Source organism: Eurytemora carolleeae, unplaced genomic scaffold (genome assembly GCF_000591075.1).
Source record: "Eurytemora carolleeae unplaced genomic scaffold, Eaff_2.0 scaffold610, whole genome shotgun sequence".
In the NCBI taxonomy this organism is placed as follows: domain Eukaryota; kingdom Metazoa; phylum Arthropoda; class Copepoda; order Calanoida; family Temoridae; genus Eurytemora; species Eurytemora carolleeae.
Genome location: NW_019397003.1, coordinates 501,815 through 511,378, shown reverse-complemented (window position 1 = coordinate 511,378; position 9,564 = coordinate 501,815). Strand labels below are relative to the sequence as shown.

At 32.0% G+C, this 9,564-nt stretch overlaps 1 protein-coding gene across 1 annotated transcript in view; it reads left to right on the top strand.

Moving 5' to 3' along the window:
* The first annotated feature begins 603 nt into the window (after positions 1–603).
* Positions 604–9,564, top strand: part of LOC111710989 (discoidin domain-containing receptor 2-like) — a 33,808-nt gene continuing 24,847 nt past the window's right edge. Inside the window, exon 1 of the mRNA XM_023485200.1 lies at positions 604–823. The gene's annotated coding sequence lies outside the window, so the exon portion shown is untranslated. The remainder of the gene's footprint in view (positions 824–9,564) is intronic.

The following is a 9,564-nucleotide window of genomic DNA, read 5'->3' as shown; positions in this document are numbered from 1 at the left end:
GTTTACTCCGTATACTACATACAGGACCCGACATACATATGCCCAGGTCCAGTAAACTCCGTATACTACATACAGGACCCGACATACACATCTCCATGTTCAGTTTACTCCGTATACTACATACAGGACCCTACATACACATCTCAGGTCCAATTTACTCCGTATACGTCTTTGAGCTTCAGTTTCGTTAAACTAACCATCTTAAACTAAAATTAACTTTGTATGTGTCTATTTAAACTTTTATGTACTAACTAATTTACTCCGTCCTGAAATCTAATAGTTAGGGTTGCTCTTCTATCCTTAAGGACTGTTTACTAATTTAATCAGTTTTAAACTTGGAGATTAATATTAACTTCTAATCAAAAATAAAACTATGTTTACTCTGTAAATTTCTTGGAATTCTTCAATTATTGGTTTATATCATGTTTAATTCAGGGGATCGAAATGGCATCATTAATCACTAGGTGAAAATTTTGATCAGCTCCCTGATCCTCCCCCTACAACCCTCCATCCCTTCCTCCATCCCCGCCGGGTTGAGTTTGAGCGGAGAGTGTGTGTAAGATTAGGGAGAAGCGGGGGGTATGTGTGTAGTAACTAGAAGAGTAGGTCTCCAGTTATATACAGACCGTGGAGCTGGGTTTAGGATACACTGGATACAACTCCGAACCCGGCACTTCAGTGATTCTTTGCATCTAGAGCTCGTGAAATAAATTTATAATTAATTTAGTGACATAGTTCTACAGAATGATGTTTGTGATAAATCCGCTAAGAATTAAGATTTGAAGAATGGAAAACTACTCCACCTGGTATTTATCCCAATAAGGTAATACAGGGGTATGAAGCCGTACAAAGATCTGATTTGGTCAAAATATTAAATATATATCGACTTCATAAATCACATGTATTCTCCTCAACCCTCCCCTTTTATATATTTCTACAAAGATGAATTGCAGGGCAAAAAAGTGTCACGGAAAGAAAACAGGTGTGTTTTTGAAATGTGCAAATAGATGAAAAATTGATTTTATCAATATATGACAGTTTTAATTTGAATAACCGTTACATAAATATATGTTTAAATGGACTGTATGCGTAATTTTTATCTGACCCTTACCATACCTTTGTATATGGGCAAGAGAATGAATGAGACATTTTTTTTCTACCATAAAATTTTTTAATTGTGGTTTCTCTAAAATTTTTTTTTGCGAATTAGTCCTGCAGACAAAAAGGAAAATTGTGAAAATATTATATTTATATTTACACTTACACTCAAAACAACGATATCTTTCTCATTGTTACTCAGATAAAGGTTGAAAGGGCAGAGTTGTGAATGGGAAATGCCGCTTTATAATTTGAGGGTTACTTGAAAATACGTACAGAGTCCTTTTATTCCTATGTATATTCCTATGTATATTCCTATGTATATTCAATAAAAGTGCTAACCATACCTCTGCTCTCGTGAATTCAATTTCTAAAATAAACACGATAGTAAAATAAAGCGAGACAGCTGGCCAAATATTCTTTTTTTGGGGACACTAGTATTCCAGTATTATACACCCTATAGGAGAAATATTTTCTTTTTTTATAAAACCTGCAAATATTAACTTAAAACGTATTAATAATCAGAATTGACATTTTTAAATAGTCTGAGTTAAAGCCAGTAAATAGCTTGGGATAAAGCTAGTACATAGAATGAATTTAAGCTAGTAAATAGCTTGTTTTTAAGCGAGATAATACTTTGAGTTAACGATAGTAAATAGCTTGAACTAAAGTCAATAAATACATCAAGTTGAAGCTTGTAAATAACATGAGTTAAAGGTATTAAATAGCTTGAATTATTGCTAGTAAATAACTGGCGTTAAAGCTTGTAAACAACTAGAGTTAAAGCTGGTAAAAAGCTTGAATTGAAGCTATTAAATAGATTGAGTTGAAGCTAGTAAATAGCTTGAGTTAAAGCTAGTAAATAACTAGAGTTAAAACCGGTAAACATCTTGAGTTAGACCCAGTAAATATCTTGAGTTAAAGCTAGTAAATAGCTTGAATTAAAGCTAGTAAATAGCATAAAAACATGTCTATTAAACCTAATCTAGCGTGGAATACCTATTGTAGAAGTAAACACTAAAAGAAAACTGGATTACTACAGTGCTAGTACTGTTAAAGTTTAAGTGGGGGAAGCATTTTCTATTTCAATTATTTATTCTATACACTAATAGATTTTTTTATGTTTTATTGGAGTAATTTTCTATTATGCATTATCATCGGACACAACAGAAAATATATTGTATTGTAAACATATATTTTATAGAAACTAAAATGTTTTATATTCGCATAAAATTCAAACATTTCGTATGTTTTAACTCTGTTTTAAACATTTGTAAAATGACAAATGTTTTTGGTAAAATTCCAAACATATTTTTTAATTTGAAAACCGACCTTAGAAGATCTTATACTTCGTATATTTAATAATGGTCTTTATTAGTTGTATGCTTTTATACGTTTCAATAAACAGTTTACAACTTCAGTATTATAGGTCTATATAACTCTAGGTTTATAGGATTAATTAATCAAGGTTTTAATTAAAGGGACTGTAGACGTAATTTCAAGCCACCCTACTTTTATAGAATTGTATGTCCGATTTACAACGGCACCCTCTTAAACATTTTTCTAATCAAGGATGAATGATACATCATTGTTTTTCTTGCTAAAGGTTGTTAATTTTCAACTGTGTTTTCTTTATGATTTATACTGCAGATGAGATGAATGAAGTTGTCAGCTGTCAACACAAATCTCTTCCTGATTGTTACTCATATTAAAGAGTAACTTTGTGTGAACCAATATACCTTAAAATATATTTCTCATAATTTATTTTTTACAGAAAAGTCCAGAATTATATTTTTCAATGCTGAATAAAAACGAATAGCAAAAAAGCTTACTTGTAACAATTGAAAGTTTATGTATTTTAAATATGATTCTAGGGAAGGATGTACATAACACCACGTGAAGGAGAATTGGGTTTGGATTGGGGATAGAGAAGCTTGGTTTGAATCTAGAAGTAGATCGAGAAGGCATTGGAGAAGGTTAGGTCGGAGTGAGGGATAGAGAAGGCATTGGACAAGGTTAGGTTAGATTAAGGGTAGAGAAGGCATTGTAGAAGGTTAGGTTGGATTTAAGGTAGAGCAGGGATGGGAGAAGGTAAGGTTGGGTTAAGGGTAAAGAAGGTATTGTAGAAGGTTAGGTTGGATTGAGGGTGGAGAAGGTATTGGAAAAGGTTAGGTTGGATTGAGGGTAGAGAAGGTATTGTAGAAGGTTAGGTTGGATTGAAGGTAGAGAAGGTATTGTAGAAGGTTAGGTTAAGTTGAGGGTAGAGAAGGTATTGTAAAAGGTTAGGTTGGGTTTAGGGTAGAGAAGGTATTGGAGAAGGTTAGGTCGGATTGAGGGTAGAGAAGGTATTGGAGAAGGTTAGGTCGGGGTGAATGTTAATGTATTGGATTGAGACGTTTAGAAGGTATTGAATAAGGTTGGGTTGGTTGAGAGGTAGAGAATGTATTAGATATGATTGGGTTGGATTGATTTGGATATTGGATAGGGTTGGATTGATTTGGATATTGGATAGGGTTGGGTTGAGTATTGGTAAGGGTTGGGTTGGGTTGAGTATTGGTAAAGGTTGGGTTGTGTTTAGTATTGGTAATGGCTGGGTTGGGTTGATTATTGGTAAGGGTTGGGTTGGGTTGAGTATTGGCAAGGGTTACGTTGTATTGTATTGGATCACATGCTGTGAAAGATATTGAACGTGAAAATCAAATATGATAATTAAATGGTATAAAATGATAGGACACTTTGTTATGCATAATCAAGGAATGGGGGTGGGATGGGGGGGGTTAATTTACAATTTATTCACGCTACCAAATTATCGTCTTGAATATTTGGAAAGGTTTTGAGGAATGAATAAAAAACCTATTGATTGATTTGATGTTATGAAATGTTATGAAATTGTTAAAAGACAAAAAAATATCAATAACGAATGAGACATTTTTTTTCTACCATAAAATTTTTTAATTGTGGTTTCTCTAAAATTTTTTTTTGCGAATTAGTCCCGCAGACAAAAAGGAAAATTGTGAAAATATTATTATATTTATATTTACCCTTCNTTTACATGTTTAAAGGTTTACATGCTTAAAGGTTTACATGCTTAAAGGTTTACATGTTTAAAGGTTTACATGTTTAAAGGTTTACATTTTTAAAGGTTTACATGTTTAAAGGTTTACATGCTTAAAGGTTTACATGCTTAAAAGTTTACATGTTTAAAGGTTTACATGTTTAAAGGTTTGATGTTTAAAGGTTTACATGCTTAAAGGTTTACATGTTTAAAGTTTACATGTTTAAAGGTTTACATGCTTAAAGGTTTACATGTTTAAAGGTTTACATGTTTAAAGGTTTACATGTTTACAGGGACTGGAGCCGTATTTTAAAGTGACCCTCCAGAGTGATGTGTTCATAAATAAAAATGACTTGTGCATTTATGCTTTTGGGATAACGAAGGACATTATCAAAATTCAACACTTTTAAGTCGATTTCTCCTTCATTGTAACTTACATAGAGATTTAAAAGGTGTCATTGTGAATCGGACTTTAAATTAACTTTAAATTAAGGTTCACTTGAAATTATGTCTACAGTCCCTTTAATAACATGAAATTATGCCTACAGTCCCTTTAATGGCATGAAATGTTCATAGGTTTATAGGTTTTAATTATTACATTTTACAATTATAAAATTTATTAGTTTATGACTTTAAATGTGTTAAAAGTTTACAGGTTTATAGGTTTTAAAATCTATATTTTTACCAGCCTCCAGATTTAATGGTTTCATTTTTATGTTTTAAGATTTTCTAGATTTCCCTTAAAGGTTTAAAAATCTATGAATAAAAGCTAATTAAACCTAGAAATAGCTAACTTGCAATCCACTAGTTAACCTAGCACTAGCTTGCTATGCAACCCACTAGTTAACCAGCAGTAGCTAGCTATGCAACCCACTAGTTAACCTAGCACTAGCTAGCTATGCAACCCACTAGTTAACCAGCAATAGCTAGCTATGCAATCCACTAGTTAAGCTAGCACTAGCTAGCTATGCAATTCACTAGTTAACCTAGCAATAGCTAGCTTGCAATCCACTAGTTAACCTAGCACTAGCTATCTATGCAACCCACTAGTTAACCTAGCACTGGCCAGCTATGCAATCCACTAGTTAACCTAGCACTAGCCAGCTATGCAACCCACTAGTTAACCTAGCACTAGCTAGCTATGTAATCCACTAGTTAACCTAGCACTAGCTAGCTATGGAACCCACTAGTTAACCTAGCACTAGCTAGCTATGCAGCCCAATAGTTACCAAAAAAAATTTAAATGATTGTCGTCTTTTACTTTTTTTTCTTAAAATGCCCCGTTGTATTTTGTATTTGTATCTGCAGATTATTTTCAAAACTGTGCTTTGAACATTTAGAGATACAATTAGGTAATAACAAAAGAATTAAGTCTTTGAAACAAACTCAATTTTTTAATCCTTCCATCTTTGCAATCTAAAGGTGTAAACCTTTTGATTTTTCAAACTTAGATTATTTGATCTTACAGAATTTATAGTTTGAAATACCTGAGATCTACGAGGTTGGGTTGCAATTCGAAAATCAGAGTTTGTGGCAAAGATTCCATTCCTTACTAACTCCTTGGTGACATTTTTTTATTAAAAAAAGAAAGACAACAAGCATACCACCTCTTTTTAGTTACAACTGTAATTTAAAGGTATATCATGAAAAGTTTTAGTGTAATATTACAGTCTAAAGCTCAATATAGGTTGTTCTAATAATTTCCGTTAACTATCATATTAATTAATGGATAGATTAATGAAATACCAACCTAATGAATTTAATTCCCCTGAATTTGGAAAATTTGTTACAGCTTAATTACAATTTTAGATATGTACTGTGCATTGTGCAACACTTTTACGAGGACTTAGTGTACAGTGTACACTTCTAAAAACAAACATGGCGGATTTTCAATTGTATATGTATTCTACACATTTGTGAGTATTTTTCCCCAGTAAAGATTTATTATAAATGTTTGTTGGCATTTTCTCATTAGTTTCTGTCTTCATATATTTTTACCCTTTGTAATTTAAATCTGTTTGTGCATAACATAACGTTTTTAAATATTGGGGGACGTTTAAAGAAGCGTGTACACCGTACACCGTACACCGTACAACATGTGATTGAAAGTGCAGCTTTTTAGAGATTTCAACGTCTTTTTTGAATTTTTCAGAAAACAAGTACCAAATGAATTACTTTTGCTCATGATAACCTTAGCCTAAAGGAATTGAGTTTTTGCCACAAACTCAAATTTTCTAATCCTTATATCCTTGCAAATTGATAGTACAAACCTTTGATATTTCAAACTTAGATTATTTGATCTAACAGAATTCATAGTTTGAAATATCAGTGGTCTACAACATCGGGATCCCAAGAAATAGGGTAATCATAGTTCCTTTTTCGCTATAAAGATTCAGAAAAAAAATTATTTCTCACATCCATTTATAAAATAGCATACAATATATGCATAGTTTTTTAGTGCATATCGCATTCATCTATCCGTCTATCTATTTTGCATTATCTGTGGGAAAACTGTTTCCCCGATTACTAAATAAACAAAGAACAAAAGTTTGGTGTTTAAGATGCACGAGGGAAGATGCAATTCTTAATTTCACCAGAAGATGGAGTTTTCAATCATTGTTCAACTTGTCAGAAAAGTACAGGATTACTCACAAAGGATGAGACTGTAAAGACGACCCAAAATCCCAAAATATAATGATTTGAAGCTTGATTTTTGGTTCTGCATTTAATAGAGTATTTTGATGTTTTACTAAATGATTAAGCACAGAGATAAGCCAATTTTACCTTACAAAGAACCCTGAATGTAAGAAAACAGACTAAACAAATTCCGTACAATTGTGTTTTCTTAAATAGGATCATTCTAGACTCTGTCATTTAAAATTGTACTGTACCTCCTTCTTGCACAGGCACGTACTTGACAGATGAAATTGTACCGTTTCGAAGATTACTTGTAAAGATCGTTGCACAGGCGAATTCCCCTTTTAAAGAAAGGGGAAATAATTTTCTACATCATAAAATAAAATTTTTTTCCATATATTCTCCAAATAATGTAAACAAACTTTTTAAAGTTTCTTCTAGACTATATGCCAACACATAGATTTAGTTTTAACACGGATTAAACTTGAAAGCGTTTCAGGATTATTTTATCTTTTAAACTTTTATGATAAATCTCAAGATTCAGGATGTGTAAATCAGGCCAAAGTTATAATTTCCAAGTTATTATGTCCAGGTCATAATTTCCAGATTATTATTTCCAGATTCTCAAGGTTATAATTTCCAGGTTGTAATTTTAGGTTATAATTTTCAGGTTTTAATTTCCAGGTTATTATTTCCAGGTTTTAATTTCCAGATTATGATTTGCAGGTTATAATTTCCAGATTATTATTTCCAGATTTTCCAGGTTATAATTTCCAGGTTATAATTTCTAGTTAATTTCAGGTTATAATTTCCAGAATAGAATGTCCAGGTTATTTTTTCTAGGTCATTTCAGGTTAAAATTTCCAGGTTTTAATTTACAGGTTATGATTTCCAGGATAAAATGTCCAGGTTATAATTTCCAGGCTATAATTTCAGGTTATTAATTTCAGGTTTATAATTTCCAGTTTATAATTTCCAGGTTATAATTTCCAGGTCATTTCAGGTTATAATTTCCAGCTTATAATTTCCATGTTATTATTTCCGGATTATAATTTCCAGGTTATAATTTTCAGGTTATGATTTACAGGTTATAATTTCCAGATTATCATTTCCGGATTTTCCAGGTTATAATTTCCAGGTTATAATTTTAGGTTATAATTTTCAAGTTTATAAATTCCGGGTTATAATTTCTAGGTTATAATTTCCAGATTATTATTTCCAGGTTAAGTTATGAAAATCTCCGAATGTGTAAAATAAGAGGGGGGGTAATAAAATCATTTACTGCATTTCAACCTTTTTCTTATCTTAATTACAGAAAAGAAACAAAGAAACTGCAATTTCATTTGATTTTAAACAATTTAATTACTGACAAGAAAATGCAATAAAACGTGAATGTGAATCATTTACTATTTAAAACTACCTTTTCAGCATTTGTATAATTTTTATATTCTCTGGATAATCTTAGAATTTGAGATAAAAAAGCATGACGAATATATAAAGTTGAACGACTTTGAATATATTTCTGAGGATTACTAAACATAATCATAATTTTGTAGCTGAGTAACGTGCTGACTTAACAAAATTTACATTAAATATATAAAAAATGTTTTAAACCTTTCCTAAAAGTTAAATTAATTTGTAAAAACATTCTTTCCTAATTGTTAACATATTTTTTGACATTTTTAACATATTTTTAGACATTTTTGGATAATTTTAGACATTTTTAACATATTTTTAGACATTTTTGGATAATTTTAGACATTTTTAACATATTTTTAGACATTTTGGATAATTTTAGATATTTATATCGTAAGAAAATTTGTTACTAAACTCAAACTTTCTAGTCTCTATATCTTTGGAACCTGATGGTGCAAACCTATGATATTTCAAAGAACTAAGTTCATTCCGGGAAAATATACGAAAAAGATAGATAGATAGATAGATAGATAGATAGATAGATAGATAGATAGATAGATAGATAGATAGATAGATATATAATTATGCTTATTAGTTCACTAAATATACATTTACTTTGGATGTTTTGATAAGTTAATCCGCAGAACCTATTTATTTTACAGTTGTGTAACCTGAGGTCAGAGATTCTCCAGTGCTACGTAGACCAAACCTAGGTTTATTGAAACTGTCCAGTCTCCGGGTGCTAGATAGAGCAAACCTAGGTTTATGGAAACTCTCCAGTCTCCGGGTAATAGATAGAGCAAACCTAGGTTTAGAAACTCTCCAGTCTCTGGGTACTAGATAGATCTAACCTAGGCTTTGAAACTATCCAGGCTCCGGATACTGGTAGAGCAAATCTAGGTTTAGAAACTCTCCAGTCTCCGGGTACTATGTAGAGAAAACCTAGTTTTAGAAACACTTTCCTAGACTCAGGGCATTAGGTCCAGCAAATCTAGGTTTAGAAACTCTCCAGTCTCCGGGTACTAGGTAGAAAAAACCTAGGTTTAGAAACTCTCCAGTCTCTGGGTAATAGTTAGAGCTTACCTAGGTTTAGAAACTCTTCAATCTCTGGGTCTAGATAGAGCCAACCTAGGCTTAGAAACTATCCAGTCTCCGGATACTTGGAGAGAAAACCTAGGTTTAGATACTCTCAAGTCTCCGGGTAGAATACAGAGCAACCTAGGTTTAGAAACTCTCCCGTCTCCGAGTACTATGTAGAGTACAGAGTATAGGTTTACAGAACCCAGGAGACCCAGGGTAGTACTTAAGTCTCATTTTCTTACCGATATGTCACGGGGGAAAGAGGGATGGGGGAATTT